Source organism: Acinonyx jubatus, chromosome C2 (genome assembly GCF_027475565.1).
Source record: "Acinonyx jubatus isolate Ajub_Pintada_27869175 chromosome C2, VMU_Ajub_asm_v1.0, whole genome shotgun sequence".
Lineage (NCBI taxonomy): Eukaryota > Metazoa > Chordata > Mammalia > Carnivora > Felidae > Acinonyx > Acinonyx jubatus.
The window spans coordinates 94,029,953-94,052,869 of record NC_069384.1 but is presented as its reverse complement, the minus strand read 5'-3'; the positions used below and the strand labels follow the sequence as shown (position 1 = coordinate 94,052,869).

The 22,917-nt window shown below is 41.2% G+C and overlaps 1 protein-coding gene across 1 annotated transcript in view; it reads right to left on the bottom strand.

The window, feature by feature from the left end:
• SLC7A14 (solute carrier family 7 member 14) overlaps positions 1 to 20,633 on the bottom strand; it is a 106,328-nt gene extending 85,695 nt beyond the window's left edge. The window contains exon 1 of the mRNA XM_015088554.3: positions 20,383 to 20,633. The gene's annotated coding sequence lies outside the window, so the exon portion shown is untranslated. The remainder of the gene's footprint in view (positions 1 to 20,382) is intronic.
• Positions 20,634 to 22,917: the final 2,284 nt, after the last annotated feature.

Below are 22,917 nucleotides of genomic sequence, written 5' to 3'. Positions count from 1 at the left end.
TTTTATATATTTAGCTTTTTTTTTTTAAAGATTTTATTTTTTTTTTATTTTTTTTTTTCAACGTTTATTTATTTTTGGGACAGAGAGAGACAGAGCATGAACGGGGGAGGAGCAGAGAGAGAGGGAGACACAGAATCGGAAACAGGCTCCAGGCTCCGAGCCATCAGCCCAGAGCCCGACGCGGGTCTCGAACTCAGGGACGGTGAGATCGTGACCTGGCTGAAGTCGGACGCTTAACTGACTGCGCCACCCAGGCGCCCCTATATATTTAGCTTTTTAATCTTTCCCTAATGCATCCTGTACAGTTGCCTTAAATTTGTCAATTCACCAAGTCTCTAATTACGTGTAATCTGCTTACGCTTTACATTTCAATACCATACTTTTTATTTCTAATTATTCAATTGGTTCTTTTTCAAATCAGTTTATTTCTTTTTCTCATGACATCTTGTTTTTTCTTCGTGGCTCCCTCCCTGCTTTCTTTCATCTTTTTAATGATTTCAAACTCATTTATTTTGTAGTTTCCTTCAGATTTTCTGTTACATCAGGTTCTTGGAATGCTAACCTCTAGTTTTTTGTTTTTACTCATTCTGATTCACGGGAGAGTATTTCTTTATCTGTTTATTTATTTATTTTTTTTATGAACTAACTTAATGGGATTTGTTTTCTCTCGGGTATCTCATCTAGCCTGGGTTGTGGAGGTATCTTCCCAGAGTTGTTTTTTTGTTTTTCTTCTGCCAGGTGCTTCATGGATGAGAGGAAATCCTGAGCATAGTTGAGCATGGGTATCCAGGCCTGATTTTTTTGTTAAATTCTCAGGCTTGGGGCTCTTATATCATGTGAGTAGTGTGAACCTGGATCCCAAGCCCTTACATGGAAAGGCTTAAGGTTTTGATTTCTCATGCAAGACATTTATCCTCTACTCCAGATATTGGGCAGGGACACACTTCCTTGATGATCACCGATGCAGTGGGTATTTTTCTAGTCCCTCTTTCACTGACAGTGAGGTCCTTTGAGGGTCCTAGCTCCAGGTAGGGGGTCTCAGTTTCAACTCTCCTCCTCTAGTGGGCCTATATCTGTTGTCTTTCCTGCATGGGCCTTCAAATCCAAGCCCTGAAGCATTAGTACCCTTTCCTGGGTATTATAACTCTTCCCCCTCTCATCCTTACCTGCAAGAACATGCTCTCATTTCTTTCTTCTGACTCTCCTCTTTATTCTCTGAGCCTTAATTTGTGCTAATACTATTTCCGAGAATACATCTTCTGGCCTTCAGTCCCTTCACAGTCTAGACCTTGCAGATGTCAGCTTGCAAGCTTCTGGTAACAAATATTTGTTCGCTGATCCACAAACTCACCAATCTGGGCAATTACTGTGTGTGTATCTTCATATAAAATATAAAAGCTGTTTTCCAATTAAACTGATAGAGTTGGGGGTGTCCTAAGCCTCAGATCTTATTGGGTATTGTGGAGGGATCACTGGACAAGGAGTCAGAAGTCCAGGGTTTTAATGAATCTATTCTAGAAAAATTGTGTGTCTTCAGACAAATAATTCTACCTTTCTGGACCAGTTTTATTTTGTTTTGTTTTGTTTTTATGTCTATGAAATGAAGACAGTATATCTGCTTTGCTTATCCCACAGGGTTGAGATGAGGATTAAATGAGAAATGCCATGTACAAAACTGGTTTAAACTTTAAAAGTCTATCCATTGTGTGTTGTGGATATTGTGTTGTTGTTTGTGGGTCAGGACATGGTAAACCACAGAGGCAGTAATAAGATTTCCTGATTCCTCCTGGGAAATATTGCTTATTCTGGCATTATCTTGTTTCTGGCCGTGCTACAGAAATATTATTTTCACTTGTCAAACTCTCTTTAATGGTTAATATGCTGACCAAAGGAGTCTTATTGTTATTCTGGATGGCTTAGACAAAGCTTCTTTTTTGGCTGTTTAATGCAAATAATTGCATCAAATGTCATCACCCCTTTTAACAACATCATTCCAGTTTTTTTTTTAAGTCAATACAATATTTGCCACCATGATGCTTTTCTAAGCAAAAATGGTGTTCACTCACACCTGGTCTCCACTTCCCTTTCCCCTCCCTTACCAATGTACACCCAGCTCCCCTGTGTCGATTTATACCAGTGGGCATCCTGCCACACAAAAGATACATTCATATCAGTTCAACAAACATCGGTTCCTAAGGGTTGTGTGTAAAGCAAACTTTTGCAAACAGCATATCATATTCTCCCATTAAACAACATGTCCCCCCCTTTGATTATGATCTGCATTCAGTCAGCATTGGATTTAATATCTATTTCTCCACCAAAATCAGTCTCTAGAAGACTAAATATACACCATTTAGGAATCCTGATGGTTCCTTTTATTAAATGAAAAATCCTTGCTGGTAAATAATTCTATCTACCTTTAACACGTTCTTGTAATGGGTTTTCACTTAAGAAGTATGAGTGGGTGTGTAATATTTATCTTTTCTCTCTGTTGCACTTTTGAATCACTACCTCTTTAAATCCAGGGATAACAAGTATTGAGCCCTGATTCTCCCTCCAATGTCAGCAGAGAACGCCATGGAGACCTCCCGCTGGCAGAATAAACAGCTGTGAATGTTACCTAAGCCAGCCCTGACCACTGGGCAATCGAAGTCATAGAAATTATAGGTCCTCCCTGGAGAACAGATATTTCCTGAGTCATTTCCAGAGCCTCTAGAGAAATGGCACTTCCTGTTGTTAGAAGTCTATTGTGCTGAGGTAAGATTTTAGCTGCTGGCTCCTGTGGAAGAGACACAGGGACTAACTAGAAAGCACACTTCCGGGTGCAGGAGCTGGAAGAAATCATTGGATCCAGCACTCTCATTTCATGGACAAAGAGAGTGAAACCCGAAAGATGTGCCCAGGGTCAAGCTGCTAGTTAGAGGTAGTAGTTCCACTACCTAAGTTCCACTTGTCTTTATTTCTCTGGGTTTGGCTTTATTTTCGTAAGTCTTAGTAGTTTCCTGTTTCACAGAAGTAATAGGCTATAGCCTCTGAAGTCAGATGGATCTGTGTTACGAGTCCCCACCCTGCCTATTACAAGTCTTTGTGAGCCTTGGTCTCTTCATCTAAAAAATGGGGCTGATAATGCCCACCTTGTAGGAGTATTGACTCTGTTGGGAATCAAATGTTTCATTTTTTAAAGGATTCAAGCAGCCCAACGATCTGATTCATGTGTTGTTACGAGGAAATCTCAAGCCTCCTTCAGCTCTGAGGACCAGCAGAAAGAGATTCTGTGTTCTTTGCTTTATTTCAAGGGCAACATCAGTTGTCTCCAAAGGGAGAGAACTGGGCTAGTACAGGAAGTGAGTCACCCAAGCAGTGGGTCAGAAGTTCTGGGCTGGTGGTGGGGGTGAGGCAAGATAACAAGGTAGAGATCCTACCTCAGCTCAGCCTCCACTGAGATGAGCAAGGCAAGGAAGTGCTGGTTCTCAAATGCGACTGTAATTCTGGGGACTAGAAGAAGACTGACTAATTCAAGGTCCAGCTTTTCCTTGGGAAGTGTGATCTCCATGGCTCTGCTGACCTGCTAGATTTGAGGAGACAAGTTTAAATAGAGGCAGTTGTGGATAGAAGACTGGCACTGGGTATGTATACGTGCATGGCATCTCACATGGTTATTATCAAGTTCAGCTATGCTAAGACTTGTGCAAATCACCTCCCTCTGTAGTACTTTTCCCAGAAGAAGGGGGTGACAACAATCACCTAGCTTGGCCTGCAGGCAATGAGACAGATAGAGTTGCCTAGAACATCTGGGAGCCTGCAGTCTGGCAGAGAAAGCAGTGATAAAAAAAAAAATAAGTCAGAAGACAGGCTGAGTAAGATTTTTTCTGCTTGCTGGTAAAGACTGAGGTCTAGCAGCAGAATGGTGTGGAAAAGAGCTGGCTGCCTAGGCCCTGGGTTCTCCTTGTCCTGTGGATAAGCAGATGACCTCAGCTTCCTGTCTTACTGAAACAGTCCCTTCCCTGCTGTCACTAGAAAATGAAGAAAAAAGTGGAAGAGGGGAAAAATACTGCTTCAGAAAAGTAATGGAAAAAAACAAGAAATGGAGGGCAGAAAAATAAAGCGAGGAAATCGAGCCCTTAGGAGCTTTGGCATTTTGTGCAATGATCCACCCTGGAATTGAAGTGAATTGAGTATGATCCATGAAATGCATCTTTAAATTAATAATACGCTGCTGATGTTATAAATTGTCCAGCTGGTAAGAACCATGGCAATCATCTGTGGCAGCCTTTCTGTCTTGTAGATGAGGTGTCTCAGGCCACACGAAGGTGAGGTGAACTGAGGTGCACACAGCTGGAGAGGGTATGAAACCACTACCCACTCAGCTCCACTTCTCCATGGTGCTTCCTTGGCTTTGTTTTGGTTCCAAGTGTGCAAAGCTCATCTGTTTTCCCTCTTCTCTGCAACTCTGCCCATCCCTACCAACTCTTTCACCATCAGCAGAGAGGGGCTCCTGTCAGCTGAGAGAAACATCCCACCGATGTTAGGTGTGAAGCCAAGGAGAGAGGGGCGCCATCTCCCCAGTGCTCAGAGCTGTGCTCACCTCAAACAAGATTTGCGTTCCAGGCTTCAGCACCAGCCAACAAATAGCAACAATGGACCCTGATTCTGTAGCTATGAAATGTTTTTTTTTTTTTCTTGCACCTTTTCCCACAGTTTACTCTCCTGACTTACTTTTCTACTTCCTCCCTTTCTCTGTGTTTCCCTGATATATCCCACTCACTGTTGTCGGACACTTCCATGACTGTTCGGGTCACAACTCTGCACCAAAACCTTTGGGGCTTCCACATATCGTGGCTTGAAGCCCAATTTCTCGAGCTCAACATTCAAGATCCAGGACAGATGAGTTTTACTCACCTTGTAGCCACAGAATTTGTAATGCTTCTCTAAAAACCCCAAGAAGCTGAATGATAAACAAATTTTGGTGAGGATCACCTTATAGTTTATTTTAAAAAATCTGAAAAAGCTAACCCTGAAACCTTTGCTTTAATATTAAAAGCAAAGTTAAAATGGATCACCTTGAGTGACGTCATGCGGTCATAAATATTCCATTTACAACTGATATTATCCTACAACTGGTGTAATCCTTTTGATTAGAAATTGGCCCTGCATACAAGCTGAGCTATGAGATTAGGCTGGCAGGCAAATTTACTTCATTTCCTAACGACAGTGGTTTCCCCTTGATTTTTTTTTGGGTGGGGGGGCTCTATTTTATTTATTTATTTCTTTGTTTTGGTCTCATGCTAGGAAAGACTTGATGTCCCATGTTTTAAGAGAAGAAAATCACCTTGAAAGTCCAAATAGTTTCCTATATATAAATTGGGTCTCTCAGCTGGGCACAGTTGGGGGTCATTAGATAATGGTTTTGTGATGATGCCTCTTGCAAGTGGCTTCTGAAAATTGGTGACAAATTGAAGAACGCAGAAAGAGACAACTGAGAAAAAGACAACTGTGTGTTTATGTGTGAGAGGTACCTTTTACTTTCAAGCCTGGGATACTGGCAAAGGTTTTGACTCAGGGGAATGAATTGTATCTTCCCTTCTCACTGCCCAGCAAATGCCTCCTGCCCCTGACCTTTAAAGGAAAAGTACTTAGGAAGAATACAATTTTAAAGAATAGTGTCTTAGAATAAATGTAATTTATTTCCCTCTTTTTTTTTGTTGCCTTAATTTTCTTTTTTACTCTCTCATTCAACGTTTTTTTAAATATGCTCTAGCCCATCAACAATATTAAACTTTAGAACTGTCTTAAACTGAAAATTGCCTTTCAAATTACTTTTCTTCCTTTCAAGTCTCCTGTTCTGTTTTGCTTAATAAATATCCCTTCTGCTATCAGTCTCCCATTACAGCTTATTAGTCTTCCTGTACTATGTTCTTGCTTTGGGGTATTCAAACAATCTCAGCCTTCGCTGAAAGAAATGAGTTCCTGTAGGGAATGAAAATGTACTTTGAATTTTTAGAATATGAATTTATTAAGTCTAGAGTTGCAATGTATATCACTGATAGTTTGGAGCAAATCTGTCTTCCAGAAACCAACCACAGGAACCTTGAGGATCTAGACTTCTGCTCTTTTAAGTAATAACTTGCATTACATTGGTTAGTTGGGCCTGTAATTTTGTTTATTTGACAATTATATGAGAAGAATTAAAATTATTTCACTGATTACGAAAACTTAAGCAAAACAATCAATCTTTTTTTTTTTCCAAAACAGCAAATCTTGGATTCAATCCTGTACATATCATGAACAATAGGGACTTGATATTGTTTTTATTTTAGTAACAATATTCTGAATAGTGGTTCCTATTTTTACTAACAGCTTCCGGTCTGTGTTTTTTCCCATTGTCGTTTCAGTGTTTAGCATATTTGTGGAATGAGTGAATAACTAACCAAATGAAGAGCAACTAGTTTTCTCTTTCCTAGATGGAATGACTGAGGCCTAGGAAAGAGATGTGTTGCCCTAAGTCCTACGCCAAGTCTTTGGAGTCCTGATTCTAATCCTCTGAAAGACCATGAAGGTAAACCTGAAAAATTATTCTTATTATCCATGCACTCATATGAGATACATTAAGACTGGCCTCTTTCAGAGAGAATTTTTAAATTGTGGGCGGGTAGTATGAGTGGGGAAGATTTTGATGTCAGGTGGCACAGCATTTGAATCTCAACCCTGTAAAACCTTTGTCTAGAAAACCTTGGACAAGTCATTTAAATTTGCCAATCATTATATGTAGAATTGGGATAATCATATCTCCTTCATAAGGCTTCATGAGTAAATGTGAGCTATTCTGATCACAAGTATTATGATGTAGCTGTTTAGTTATCCTTGACTTTAAGAAGAACATTTTATAATTTGCCATACTGGAATTACATACGTAAAGAGATAACATCACAATGCTCGATGGACAAGTTCTCCTCAATCTCTTAATGCACTGTGATGGCACCATAGTATTTATTTACAACTATAAACTTGGGGGCAGAAAGGAAGAACACAGACGAGATACTAAGATAGTATTGAAACAGTAGTTTTGTTTCTATTTTGACAGCTAAGTTCTATAGAGGCATATTCTAGTTGTCTATATTAGGGATTTATTTCTGGCACAACAGTCTATACTCATTCAGATTTTTTTCCTCTGTATTCTGATGCTGGAATCGAAAGTGTGTCAAAAGTCTATGTGATTAGGAAAGAATTTAAAATGAATCCCAAACTGTCTGTGTAGTTTGTGCCTGCTTGGAACCAGGGTAACCAGTCAGGTCAAGGGGAGAATAAAAATAGTTAAAATGGTTGTTTGGCCTCTTTCAGAGGTAATTGTCTGATTTTTAAAAAACCTTTTGAGAGTTGATGCCTTCAGCGTTTTGTGGATGAGTCATAGTCACCCCATGAATGTTTTCTGTATTGAGAGTGATGAATGGATACAGTTTCAAATGTCAGGGTCCATACACATAGATTACTGACAAGGATAAACCAGACCCCAGAGCTCTCAGAGCAATGTCAGATCATGGTACCCTCTGAAGCAGAATAAACAGAACTAACACAAAGTACAAGAGATTTGCCCCTTACAGAAATAACCTAACCTAACCTTCCAGAGAAAACTTAAGGCAATTTATTCATGATTGGTGCTTAAACTGGGGCATCTACCAGAACTCCTTGAAGGAGACTAGCATGGAACTAATATGAGATAGGCTATGAATTAAGAAGTTATAACATGTCCGAAGTAATATTCGAACGGAAGATGAGGACTCCATAGAGACTAGATAATGTCTCTATCTTCTACTGGAAGTGTTTGCCAAAGTTTCTACAACATTAGAGAAAGTGGAAACAAGACCCTCTTGTGAGCGTCAAATTGAAGGGCACGACTGTTTCAGAAATCTAAAAGGTGCTCTTGGGTAGAATCTGAAAGAATTCTCTGTCTCTCTTGCAGCCTGCATAGCACGTTCTATGAGACTCTCTGTCTAACGCCATTGATCCTTGTGCTTACAGCTTATCTTTGATCATTCCTTTGGTTTTCTTGTTAACCTAATACCAGGAAGGGAATGACCTGGGCAATAGTCTACAGTATCTCCCCATTGCATGTGACTATACTGCATCTAGTTTACAAATCAGCCTCTTGGGATTTGGGGGGCATGGCTTGATTCTTCAGAGCTAGATGACTTTTGATAGACTGATAAAATTGAGTTTCTATACCTAATAAATAAGCCTGGTCAGACTATGAGATAATCATGAGCCTATGAAGACTTGGGTGGGAAGCCAGTTCTTGAATTTCTCTGCTCTCTTCCCTGCTTCTATTTTCCACATACTCTTTACTCAAACACCACCTGTTTTTTTGTCTTAAAATGATTCATCAGAAGGAGTTTAAACAGAAAGTGTGAATTCCATTGATTTTCTAAAAACAAAAACCCTATCATTGTAAACTTTATGTACACTAAATTAAGTGTACCATGCTGATCAATTCAGGCAAAACACCTCACCCCTAAAGAAGGAATGGTGTGGGAGTTGTCTTTTTTCACTTCCTTGGCTGCTACCAATATTGCTTAACTCCATCTAATTACCCAATTGTCTGGTCTCTGGGATTATGAATCTAATGACCTATAACTTATAGTGAATTTTGGATGAACTTTGCTCCATTGTCAAGTGATGGGAGCAGCAGACCCTGTCCTCTTTCTTCTTGAACACACTGTTCTCTGTGGTGATACCTCCTTGAGCAATGGCAATGATTGTATATAACCTCCAGAGTAGAAAGTGTGTTAAACTTCTCCATAATCGGCTTCTTAAAATGATAGGTGGACAGTATAGCATGGTGGGTATTCTAAACAAGGGCTTGGAATGAACTTCCAAGCAGTGCAAGTAGTCATTTCCATCCATTCTTACAAGGTTATGATGTGAATGGCGGGCAGGGGTGGTGAAGAGTGCGGAAACGCTGTATTCTCTACCCTTGGAAAGCAGTTTGGAGGGACAAGCATGAGACTGGGAGTCAGAGAATCTAGTTACAGTGCTGCCTTTGGCTGAGATGAAGGAAAAGTGGCCAGAGGAAAAGAGTGGGGGATAACCAATCGAACCTAAATATGCACAGACTAACTAGACTGTGACATAAAATTTAAGACCGCAAGTCTGGATAAATTAAGAGTGTGCAAATGGGTGAAATATTCAAACTTGTTACAAAGAGGTCTGGTGCTCTGGGGTCTGAAATCCTATCTGATGTGCTGTGTGTGCTAGCAGCTTCATTTTCCTGAAGGATCCCTCATCTAGAAAATAGAGAGGCTGTGATCATTTCTATGCAGGCATGAACAGCATATTATTTACAGAACCACCAGAGATTAAGATACCTTCTGTTCAGGCTGTGCCTCTATAATCTCTGGCGGTTTGAAATGAGGCAGGGGAAGAATGTCATGCCCATGTGTTCGGAATGCTGTTTGTGTTTGTGTTTCTGAAGAGAATGCTCTCTCATGTAGATAGAAGCAGCCCAGGATCTGATCTATCATCTGGCTGTAATGAAGAAACTATACCTTCATAGTGAGCAATGGAAAACTCGGAGCTTCATAAATACTTAATAATCACCATTTGTGTTACATTGGGTTATGCTCAGATGATGAATAAAATCCCCGAAGGCAGCACAGAGCAGGACAAAATGCTATGAACTAAGAGGATGGACCAGGCTCTAGTCTTTGTCCTGTCACTAATTTGCTGCTGACCTTGGGCAAGTCACTTAATGTCTCTGGGTTTTAATTACTACAACTGTAAAATATAGGCAAAGGGGAAGGCCGATATGATTTCTGAGGTTCCTTCTAGCCAGGAAATTAGACTTCATGATTCTGGCCATGAACCAACACTGAAATCAGTGGCATTTCTAAAATATTCATAAAAACTGTCTTCAAAGATAAACTTCAGGCTGAATAAATACATCCACCCAGCTGTATTCAAGTTTCTTCAGAGTCTTTTTCAATATGACCTTCCACCTTTCCAGCCAGGTCTCTAACTAACCACATCAGCCTATGTCATTTACATTCCCACTGTTTATGCTGTTCCCATTTCTACAAGAGCCTTCCCTCTTATTTATCCACATGAGAAAATATCGCATATCATTCAAAGTATAATTTCATTGTACTTTCTATATGGACGTAAATCATTCCCTGGTCTCTCCTTGAGACTCCCTCTTAATATGTTACAGCATATATTGATATGTTGCATACACGATTAGTGGAGTTTACATCCATCTGACTGCCACAGAGGCAGAAGTAGACTCACGCATCCTATAATTGACTTTGGTATTGGTGGGGTAGGTGACTAGTTTAGCAAGCCAGACACTAGAGCTAAGAATAAAAGGATGTGTATGAAATGTGCAAAATAATATATTAAATATATCACATATATTTATTATCTTATATAAGTTATTATTATATAATCACACAGCTGTTGGAATGGCTAAACTCAACAACACAGGAGCACAACTGATGCCAGTGAGGATGCAGAAGAAGGGGAACCTTCTTGCACTGTTGGTGGGAATGCAAACGGGTGCAGCCACTCCGGAAAACAGTATGGAGTTTATACAAAAAGTTAAAAAGAGAACTCTTCTACAATCCAGCAATTGCACTGCTAAGTACTTGCTCAAAGAATACAAAAATAATAATTCAAAGGGTTACATGCACCGGGATGTTCATAGCAGCATTATCTACAATAGCCAAATTATGGAAACAGCCCAAGTGTCCATCAACCAATGAATGGGTAAAGAAGAATATTACTCAGCCGTGAAAAAGAATGAAACCTTGCCATTTGCAATGACACAGGTGGAGCTAGAGAGTATTATGCTAAGTGAAATAAGTCAGAGAAAGACAAAGGATTTACTTATATGTAGAGTTTAAGAAACAAAACAAATGAGCCAAGGGGAAAAAAGGAGAGAGAGGTAAACCAAGAAACAGACTCTTACCTACAGAGAAAAACCTGATGGTTACTGGAGGGGAGGTCAGTGGGGTAATGGGTTAAACAGGTGGTGGGGATTAAGGAGTGTACATGTTGTGATGAGCACCAGGTGTTATATGGAACAGGTGTTATATAGTGTTGGGTCACTATATTGTACGCCTGAAACTACTATTGCTTTGTATGCAAACCAATTGGAATTTAAGTAAAACCTTTTAAAATTAAAAAATAAAAACATGTATACAAATAATATTTATTTATTACATTATATAAGTTTTTACATAATCATATATTTACACAATAAAAATGTATGTACATGCTAGGCTTTGTCAGAGCATTCTATTTATTAGACATGACATATTAAGTACAGGATGTCCGTGAACAGATTAAGCACATGTTGAAATCCGCAGTAGAATAGATGGGTACTGTGGTATATGTATTTAACGATTAATAACTGAATCCCACCACCAGAAAATGACGCTTTGAAACTCTCTCTCTCTCTCTCTCTGCCTTAAAAGCTGTCTAGATTGTTACTCTGAGTCAAAAACTTGGAGACAGAAGCCAGAAGATGCCACTGAACAATGAAGATGTGGGAGGGTGACTTCTGTAGTTTCAGAAGGTGCTGAATCCTATACCAGCATCCATCCATTTCTGGCAATGCAGGCTGTCCACACATGCTGGGGAAAACACAGCAGAATGGTTCTCATTGCATGCAGCAGCTTGCAAAGCACCAACTTTCAGTACTAAACCATTGAAATAATTGATCAATGGTATCAAATGCAAAAGGACAAGAGCCATCTTGCAGAAAGACAATGAAGATCAGTCTACAAGCCTCATCAGACCCAGAGACCTGAAGTTCTATTTACTCTCTCGATTGCTCTTCTAGTCAGAAAATGTAGGTAAGATGGAAAATCCCCCAGAAAAGGGGCTTGTGTGTTAAGTGGCCTGTAAATGACGCACATCAGTTATCTGAGAGACCAGTGCTTTTCAAAGGAGGCAGTGTGCATGGTGGTTAAGAGCATAAAGCTATATCAATTTCGGCAGGTTATTTAATTACTTTGGGACCCAGGTTTCTCACCTGCAAAATGGGGATACTAGCATTACCAACATGATAGGGTCACAGTAAATGTAAATAAGTCAATAATTATTAGCTATCGTCATGAGTGCTGTTATTATGAATATTGTTACTGAATGAAGTACTAGCATGAAACGGAGCCTCCAATAAGTAGTGATGTAAAAATAAGAGTCCGGATTTGTTTTTTATTATGTGGTCTGAGTGAGGCAGAACATGGATAATTTAAATCCTTGGCCTCATTTCATAAAACTATAGAATGTTAGAGCGTTTAGGATCTGAAACTATTTAATTCAAATTTCTTGTTTTTAGAGATGAAGATGATGAAGGTAAGAGGAGTTAAACCCTTGCCCAGGTTCTCACAAGGATTCTGGGGTTTTGATGCTTTTCTTCTGGCTCATAGTTCCACCCATGAAATTTCTACTTGTTGACTATCCTTGATTTTGCAGTTCTTTCATTTGGAGGTGCAAATGGAAATAATATGAAATCCAAATACATATACTTTCCTACTCCTAGTAGCCCTGGCAAAAGTTTGGTGGCTAAAATCATTGACTAAATAGGTTTTCATGACTAATGAAAAGATGTCTGAGGTTGAAATATACAAAGAGCAGTGGATTGAGAGAGAGGAGGCTCAAATCTCATTTCTGCCTTTGCTATTGACTTGGGTGAGTGTTCTCAGCCTCAATTTCTCTGTCAAATGAGAGAGTTGGGTTATGTGATCATTCCAAAACATTGGCACAATAGTATATTGTATAAATATAATCCCTAATGAACAACAAAGTATTTATAATTATGAAGACAATTTGTCATCAGAATGTTCAAACACCTGGATGTAATTTTTAAAATTTGCTAATTATTTAAAAAACAAACAGAGAAAAAAACAACCTAATAAATGAACAAGCCATGGAAATCAGCTTGCTCATTTGTAGGACAGTTTATTGGGTTGGAATATTTTGCCTTTGGCAAATGAGAATCAGTTAATTCTAGGTATTTGCTTATTGACTTGCTAGAATAGAATGATCTATTTCTCTTCCATTTTTGTCAGTAATGACCAGTCAAAACTCTTGAAAGAAGGCCCAATTATTCCTGGAAAAGGAAAATATTCTGTGACCTTCCAGACTGTGATGTCATCAGCTCTCTAATTAATGTATGTGCTTTCATTCCAAGCTTTCGTTCTAATTCCTTCTGAATTTAGGAACAATAGTAATTGCCTGTAACAATCTTGCCAGTCAAATATTTTCTCAAGGAAATAAAGAAATATCTCTAAAGTCAAAAATAACATACAACTCTATTTTAAGCTTTGGCTTCATGGAGTTGCCTCATCACAATGAGATTCAAGACCCTCGAGCTAATGTATCCCTTATTTCCTGGAGGAAGGCGGCAAGACCCAATTCTCAGGAGCAGTCTGTCCAGGCCACTTCTACTTATGGTTACAGGTGTGGTTGTCAGGGTAAGATTTGTTGTTCGGTGCTTGCCTCCTATTTCATTTGCTAAAGGAAAATGCCACAGGGTATACTTATTTCTTGGCTAGATGAGTGCATGGCACGAACCGACCTGGAACAATGGCCTGAATTCAACAAATATGTATTCAGCACTCATATGCCAGGCTATAGGGGTTCCAAACACCCATGGCTACCAATATAGGGCTACCTCAGTTACCTTATTTTTTAAATTTTATTTATTTTGAGAGAGAGAGAGAGCGAGAGAGAGAGAGAGCAGAGCAGAGAGACAGGGAGAGTGAGAGAATCCCAGCAGGCTCTGCAGGGCTCAAACTCATGAGCCACGAGATCATGACCCGAGCCAAAGTCGACACTTAACCGACTGAGCCACTGAGGTTCCCCTACCTCAGTTACTTTAAGTGAATGATTGCATGCTACCAGCATGAGTTTCAAAGCTACATTGTTAATTTTCTTTCCTGTGATATAAAATTATTGATATCCCTCAAGCTAAAGACAGTGAAAAGTAAGCTCTTTTCAGCTCCAAGGTAATGTATTTTCCCCCTTCCAAAATCCAAGCCCTTCCAAGAGACAAATAATTCCAGTGAAATTAATAACCATGATTCTTAACAAAGGGTATCTGTTATTTTTTTTTTCAACGTTTATTTATTTTGGGACAGAGAGAGACAGAGCACGAACGGGGGAGGGGCAGAGAGAGAGGGAGACACAGAATCAGAAACAGGCTCCAGGCTCTGAGCCATCAGCCCAGAGCCTGACGCGGGGCTCGAACTCATGGTCCGCGAGATCGTGACCTGGCTGAAGTCGGACGCTTAACTGACTGCGCCACCCAGGCGCCCCAAGGGTATCTGTTATTAAAGCTAGCATGAGCTACCAGAGACCAGAGTTGATAATCTCACTAATTTTCCCTTTAGTAATATAATTTTATATGCAACAAAGACCTGAGAATGGTATGCTTGACCAGCATTTGGAGCTGAGAGTATGTTTCAGCTATTTCTCTGGTAGAGCATATTGTAAATTACCATGCGTGCCTTAACAAAGTCTGAACAAAGGTAATCTTGGGTTCCAAGAAAGGAAATAACCTGCCAGAGAACCAGAGATAGAATCTAGAGCCCTTAGCTACACTCAGCTTGATTTTTCAGGAGGTTTACCTACCCCTTCCCAATAAAAACCTATATTACTTCATTGGGTTTTCAGGATTAATAGCAAACATAATACAATTAAGAATCGTCTGATGGAATAGTTTCCTTTGCAGACTTATTTTCTATAATACTTGAGCATTGTATTAACTTTTGTGTTCTAGGAGAAAAAATATTTAAGTATCAAAATGGTGATCTATTAGAGAAGGCATGACTGTATTTGTGTCATTTTCTGACCCAGTCAGGCGTATATAAAAAAAGCACTCCTACTTGAGTTATAAACACTGTAGATTAAAGTTCAGGCACAGGCAATAGATGCCAGGTTTGGGAGTAAATGTTAGCTAAGTTGTAGAAGTGCAGACAACACTGACTCCATGTGGGACCCTCCATCTTGTTCATGCCCATGAGGTGACCTTACTTGGGGCTAAGTGTTCCAGGTTCCTTGGAAGTTAATGTGTGCCTTAACCAGAATGTGGGAAGGCTTGTTCTGATCTTCCCTACAGTTGCACAGAGAAGGCTCCACGTTAGATGACTAGTAGAGACCAGTGGTGTACAGGTGTTGCCATTTTAGGTGCCTACCCTTTGACCTCACCGCGATGCCCCTTGTTCTATAAAAGATATGGGTTAAGGTTTGGAGGGGGTGGAGAATAGCTGCCTAGTGCCCTGTACTTCTGGCCTCCCAGTCCCACCTGTTAGCTAGTTAAGTTTCCACTTACGACCCCAACAAATTTTACCCTAGAGAATAGATAAAGACCCTTTATTTAAGGTCAGAATCCCTAATGCAACTTCAAGAATTCAGTCAAATTGATAGCCTTTACTTTTATTTCTGGCTTAATCAATGGATAAAATAGAAGTCTTCATTGATTCATGAGATGGGTAGTTCATTTCAATGGATAAGTAGTAAAAATAGTCATTTTAAATCATCCCTTTTATCCACCCATGCTCAAGAATATCAATAATACTTTTTCTGTTATCTGAAACACTATTGTAATGACAGGATAGTTATTGACAATTGATTTAAAGCTATTAGTTAACAGGTAAAAGCCATTTCAGAACCAATGAGACTTCCTAGGTATTTTTTTATCCTGAAGGAAATGTTCAGGGCCAAAGGAAGTAAACCACAAACAGTAAACAGTATTTCAATTCATAGAACTTAACCAACAAGAAATCTCAACAACCAAAAAGATTTTTTTCTTCAGCATTCTCCTTTACAGTGAAAAATGACAACAAAAGCAAAATATATTTATATGGGACTAAAAGCATTAAAAAATGCCGTTGGTTTAAGCTATCCTATTTGTTTATATACTATATAATATCTACGTGAGATTATCAACCATTACATAGCAATCATGCTCCCTGCAAAGTACTTTCATTTATCTACATTTTGAATCTCACAATAGCCTGTTGAGATAGGCTATTCTTGTCAACATTTTACAAATGAAGTAATGGAAATCTAGAGGGCCTTAAAATGTCACCAAGTAGTAAGTGGCAGATTTACTACTAACTCCAAGTCCCATATTCTTTCCATATTTATCATACTATACTTACTAAGACAAGATATACATACATATACGTGTAAACACACACACACACACACAGGTTGTTACATGTATATGTGATATATATGTGTATAAAACTTGAATTTTGAATAAAAACTTCCAGGTTATTTCTAAGATGGAATCCAGGAAACCAGCAAGACCCATTCATGGAATATTTTACTTCATGGTAAAACAGAATTCATGTGAAGCAAATGCCAGAGGTCACCAGCTCCTTCAGTGGGACATGTACTCTCTTTGCTAGCCTTATTATCTTGAGCATATCTGGGCTTCTAGGGGTGTCCTAGGCCACAAGGGGCTTTTCCTCCTTTCTTGGCAGAAGTTTTAAAGCAGAATCCCAAGTTCTTCCCAATTCCAAGTTCTCAGTTGTTGTTGTGAGGATGTTTTTAGCACTTTCCAAAACAGCATCATGCAATAGGACTTTCTACAATGCTGGAAATGTGCCATATTTGCACGGTTCAATAAGGTAGTTATTAGCCACATATGGTTATTGAGCACTTGAAATATGGCTAGTGTGATTAAAAATTGAAAATTTTAATGTTAATTAAATGTTAATGTTAATTAATTAAAATTTAAATAGCTATATGTGGCCAGTGACACCATATCTGGTGTCAGATAGAGCAGTTCTAGACAGTTAAAGATTATGGTTCACAGGGCCCAGAACACCTCAGGAACAGCATCCTTGCAGGATCACCCTGTGAGGGTACAATAGAAGTTATATATTTAATTATGAGTTGTGCCTTAATTCATTCTAGATGGGGTTTGAAGCAGAACGTTAATATTAGAATTAAGAAGGTATATAAGGATCTTTAAGTAAAGGATAACAAATAAAGGAAGAATATGTTGTGGTAAATATTGAGATAAAAGGACAGAACATTACCATTTGAAGTGAATTTGAATTTCTAAACTTTACACACTGGAAGAGGATAGAACAATTCAATTCAAGATAAAAATTTTCTCCTCCTTGCCAATGCAATAAAGTTGGGATTTTACTAGGGGCTGAAAGAGAAGCAAGAAGAAATACATAGAACATCAGATCTGCTGCATGTTAGTTACAGTGGCCTAGAACTCTAGGATCACCTCTAATGAAATTATCTACTTGACAGAACTGTGAAGATACAATGAAATTATTTACAAAAAGGAACTAGGAAAGTGCCTCACATTTGACTGATATTAGCATTTATAATGATAATTTATTTCTGCCTAGATCTTTTAAAGGCCTATTCCAAGTACCTGTGAGAACATAGAAAGATGCTTAGGGGTATTCATTTTGGAAAGCTTATTTTGTTGGGAATAGACCACAGAAGAGGAAATATAGACAACACAAAGGCAATGCCTTTGTGTAGAGAAATGCCATGCCCCCATCTCCATTTGCAAGTTGCTCCCATAGGGAGAACTGTTGTTGAGGAAGGGGGGTCAGGTATGTTGGGTCAGACTACACTGGAATAGTGAGACCAGAGTGAAAAAGAAAAGGAAGAAAAGTTAAGATGAGCACTTGGATTTTAGGTATTTGTGGTATATTATTGCATAGAGTTTACTGATGCTGATGTTCTTATCAAAGATAACCACAGAAGGAAGCAGGGAAGGGTATCTGAAGCACGATGAGGGTACTTGAAAGGCCACTGACCCTGGAACTGAGTTAACTGGGTTCCAATCCTAACTTTTCAATCATGTGACTTAGACTTATAATCATCTTTTGGTCCCCAAATTCTTCTTGTAAAACAATGATCTGAATGGTGCTCGAGGATCTTTAAGCCCTATTCCAGCCCTAAAGCTCAAGAGTATAGTTCTAAATATGAAAGCACATGTGGGCTCTAGTTCTCCAGATCCTGTGAAGCCCCACTGCTCTTTCGGGAGAGCCTGCTGTTTTAGTCCTCTAACTTGTTTCTGTAATTCTGAATCTCAACTTGTGTGAACAGTGATATCTCAATCAGCATGCACAAAAGCAGTTGGTATGGTGGGAGTTAGTGACAGTGGGTGGGTGAACAGATTAAAGAGGAAAGGGTTGGGAGAGAGAGTTGTGTGTGTGCAAAAGAAAGTAAACCTTCCTCTTTTGACATTCTTTTGCTACATTCTCCAATAAAGCTATCAAAAGCCAAATGCCAAAATGACGGCATGAAAATAGCTTGGGGTTTGGAGTTAAGCAGACCTGAATTTGAATCCAAGCTCTGGATTCTAACTTCAGTTTTCTTATCCTTGTGATATTTGTAGTCAGCAGCTATTATGAAGCTTAAATGAGATAATGTTACCTAGTAGATAGCAGGTGCTCAGTAAATATTTTCTTAATTGCACCCCCCCCCAAAATTGGCTTAATTCTTTCCCCATTTTACCCATAATGTAAAAGATTAGTCGAAGAAACAATCATGTAGGGCTGCTTAGAGGTCTATATCTAGAGGATGTAAACAATCTGTGGTGGGGAGAGAAGGGTGCTGAAGAGATAAAAGCCATAGCCAGGAATAGAAAACCCAGCCTCTTCGTTAATGAAACCTCTTCTTTTGGTAGCCTCACAATTCTCTGGTTCCTGAAAGCCACAGAAGTGCTTATCAGAATAACAACCCTAACTGCTTTTCCAACACTTTACCAATAGGAAGATTAACCGCACAGGCCCAGGACATAGAAAGGGGAACCACACGACTTATTTCCACCTGAAGTTAGCAAAACTGGATCCTGGAGTGACATCCGCTACTTGCTCCTCTACCCAGGAGTCGGAAAAACCTCTTTCCAAGAGGAGACCAGGGGAAGGCAGAGAATCGGGGAACGCAGAGCTCCTAAACCCCTTTCTCCAGGTCGCTTGTTCCACCTGACCGTCTTTACGTGGCTCTAACGCAGTTTCAGCTTGCGGGAACCGCCGGCGAGCAGGGAGCCGCCAGTTGCCCGCGGTATTTAGCTCCCGGCCTCGCAGAACTTTCAGCACCGCGGACAGCGCCCTTCCCTGCTGTCAGCTCTGCGGCCCAGGCTCCTGCCTGGTGCTATCCTGCCTGGGATGTTCTTCAGGACCCCTTACCCCGGGCGACAGGCGGGCTATCACTCTGTGGTGCTTGTCAACTCCGGCCAGTGACTGGCCCCGCCACTTGGACGAGAATCCCACCTGCTCCCCCCACCCCACCCCACCCCACCCCAAGTTTTTCCTCTGAATTTGAATTCAGTTCAAGACTCTCGGTTCGGGATTCAGTGAATGGAGCTTCGCACAGGTAGTGGGGTGAGGAGTACCAGGAGCAGACGAGATCCCTGCTGTTCTAGTTTTCCTTCCATCTTTCCCTGCCTTCCCTTTGCTTCTGGTCACTTGGCGATTTCTGCCTTACTTTTCGATCACGATATAAAATAAACGTTGTGTGTGTATTTGTGTGTGGGGGCGGGGAGGGGGAAGATGACTCTGGATGGAGGAGGGGGTTTGGAGCTGTACCCGCGAGGCCACACTACCTTACTCTGGCCCTCTTGATTTGTAGGAAACTGACGTGTTTGGGATGAGGGAAGAGAGAAAGCTCCGATGGGGTGAATAAGTGCGGGCGAGAATCCTCTCCCCTGGGGCTGCGCGCTCTGGCAAGAGAGCTTCCTTGGACACTTTTCCCATCACGTCCTTCTCGCTGCCCCGTCGCGTATCACTGCTCTCTGGGGACAGGAGCGCACCGGCCCTGTGTGGGTATCGGGCTCAGCTGGAGCCCCTTTGAAGAGTTTGCTCTCAGGTAAAAGGGCAGACGTTGTCCCCGCCCTCCCCTCGGGCTACAGCCGGAAAAGCCTCTCTTCCTTTCCGTGGGCTCAGTCCGAGGCCGAGAACCTAGCTGCGGGAGCCGGGTGTGTGACAAGGCAGGGAGGAAAGGACAGGCCCGGCATCTGTGGAGACCCAGGCGGCCCGGACACTGCTTGCGGCTCCCTCCTCTGCCTCTCACTCTGGCCGCGCCGGAGCTGCGTTTGCCCCAGCCCAGCCTGGCAGCTCCCGTGAGTCGGAGCCCGGCGTCCCCCGACCCTAGACCCTGTCCAGGCCCCATCCCGGGCCAGATACGGAAAGACCCCAACCCAGCTCCTTCCTTCTTCCAAGGGACCCCTTCCCGGCGGGCGCCCTCAGCCTCCGCGCCATGTTCCTGTTTCCCCTCCTCCTGTGGCTCCGGCTCCCTGGTTCATTCAACAAGAGGCGACCATCCTACTCGCGGGGGTCCAGTTGGGGTGCAGGGGGTGCGGAGGGGAACAGACTGCGGCGAAGGGGGACGTTCACTCACCGGAGAGCTGGAGGAGATGAACTCGCTGCAGGGACTGGTGGCTAGCCGTCTGCACTTACAGCGCCAGATTCTGTCTCTCCCACTATGATGCGGAGCGGTGGAGGCAAAGGAAGGCAGGAGGCAGCCGCTGCTGCTGAACAGCTCCTCAATTATTCAGTTCGCCCCCCTCCTCACCTCCCTCCGGGAGGCCTGTCAGTCCTCCCTCCAGCTCGCCTGTCTCCGCCTTTCTGGAGTCACGTGGGCGGCCCAACCCCTTACATTATTGAGCCGAGGCCTCTCACCAGACGCCCCCGCCTCCCAGCACACACACACAGACACACACACACAGAGACACAGACACACACATACAGACACACACACTCACTCAGCTATATGCCACTCTCAACTCCTCTCTGGCTTGCTGAGCCTCCGGGTGCTGCTTCCAGTATCTCAGGCTGTCCCGAGGCTTACTGGGCCTGATAAGGGCGCAGTTCTCTGCCCCTGGGAAAGCAGGACTAAGCAGATGTCTGCGGTGTCGGTGGGTTGAGAAGGCATCCGCCAACAGCTCCACCTTTGCTGGACTTGGCACTGAACAAAGCTGGCTCTCCAGACCTGCTTCCTACCCTCTGAAAGCTTCCCTCCTCCTTTGCTGAACCCTTGCTGCTCTTAAATTTCTTCCACTTCCCTCAGCATTGCTGGAAAGAAAGGATGGGAGAGATTGATTTCATCTCTCTTCTTAAAAAAAGGCAGACCCTCCTTCTCCAAAGCTCAAGTAGGTCAAATTTATCTTTGGGTTCTCAACATCTTATGAGTGGAAAGACTGTGGGTTTGAGTTTTGAAGACCCACCAAGAATTCTAGTCTGTGTGACCTTGGAGTATTTCATCTTCCTAGCCTTTCTTCTCTCATCTATGAAATGACCACCTCACAGGATAGTTATGAAAATTGTAAATGATAATGTTCTTGAAATTGCCTAGCCCAGTGCTGGATACATATTTGTAACTCAATAAATAAACATTCTTTCCCTGCCTCTATTAAAATAAATTTCAGAAAACAAGAAGATTGTAATTTGTGCCAGCAGAACAGAATTATCTTTTGTAAGACCGGGAGGGGCATCTGTGAGGTCAAGCTAGGGAGATAACCAGTCTGAATGGGGACAGGAGAGACAGAAGGCTTATATTTTTCATTGGTTCCATTACAGTAAGTATCCCATAACTCTGCTATGCCTCAAAAGGATGAGGACTAGATGGTACCAACCCAGGCATATTTGGTCTCGTCAGAGAATGAATTATTTAACATTCATTGAGTAGACTGAAAGTACCTCCATGAATGCTTGCATCTTTGGTCCAAGCCCTCAAAATATGTGGGAGCTAATGAAATATAACTCCTACCCTTGGAAACAAATTCACTGAGCTTTTGTTTGAGAAGAATGCTGGCTGACTGACACCCCCTTTGTCGGATAAAGCAGTTCAAGTTTACCTTTAGGTTGTGGATTATGGCTCAGAGACCCTGGGTTCACCCAAGGAAATGACTGATTGGTCCAGGACAGTCTCAGTAAGTACACCTAGATCAAGCTCATTATTGTCTTGGATCACCAGCATCCAGGTCTGATGTCTTGAGACATCCCCCTAATTTAAGCTTATGAGAGTACTTCAGGGTATGTCAGACCTCCTGGGATACTCAAGAAGCTGTGAAACATTGCAGGAGAGGCACCGAGTTAAAGACTCAGAAATTTGGAGTCTTAGCACAGGTTCTGCCCATTACTTATTGTATGATCTTTGGCAAATCATTCAAGCTTTCAAAGTCTCATCTTTAAAATGGGAATAGAATGTTTATCTGCCTTCTTCATAGTTGTAATGTTAAAATGGGATAATGTATGAGAAGACACACTGCACAAGGTAAAGAGTAAACAAATGCAAACTGTTAATATTATGCCCTAAATAAAACCCTGCATTTGTTCTAGATATATCATGGGCATGAAAGGATGAGAAGACAGGATTTGTCATTAAATGGGCAGCCACTAAAATGTCAATGTATTTCTGTAAGTCTGTGTGTGTGCATGTAATTCAAGGGGTGTGGTGTTTTGAGCATTGTGTTTTTTCATTTTCACTTCTGTGATGAATTGCTGGATTAAATCTCATCCATTTTTCCCCCTTGTCTTTCATTTTTAGGACAACACCAGCCACAATCACAGGGGTTAGGGGTATTTAATATCTGAGATAAGTTTGTGCCTGTATTTCAGGACAGCAGAATTTAGATATTTCTGCCTTTGCTAGGTAAAATTGATTTGGGTTAGAAATTCAAAATGGGTTTGATTTCAAAATTAAAAAAACTTCAACATCCAGGAGCAATTTCTGGATATTCATCAGCACCTTGAATGGTGAAATGAATCTCTAGTCCATTGCCAATAAATCCAATGAAACGCTCACACAAACCAGAAACTCCCAAGTAGGCTTTCCTACCCTTAAGCAGACTCCAGTCTAGTTTTCTGGTTTATTTCCTTTTAATATCCCTCAGAAACTATCAATCTAGATCTCTTTATATTTAGAGAGATCAAA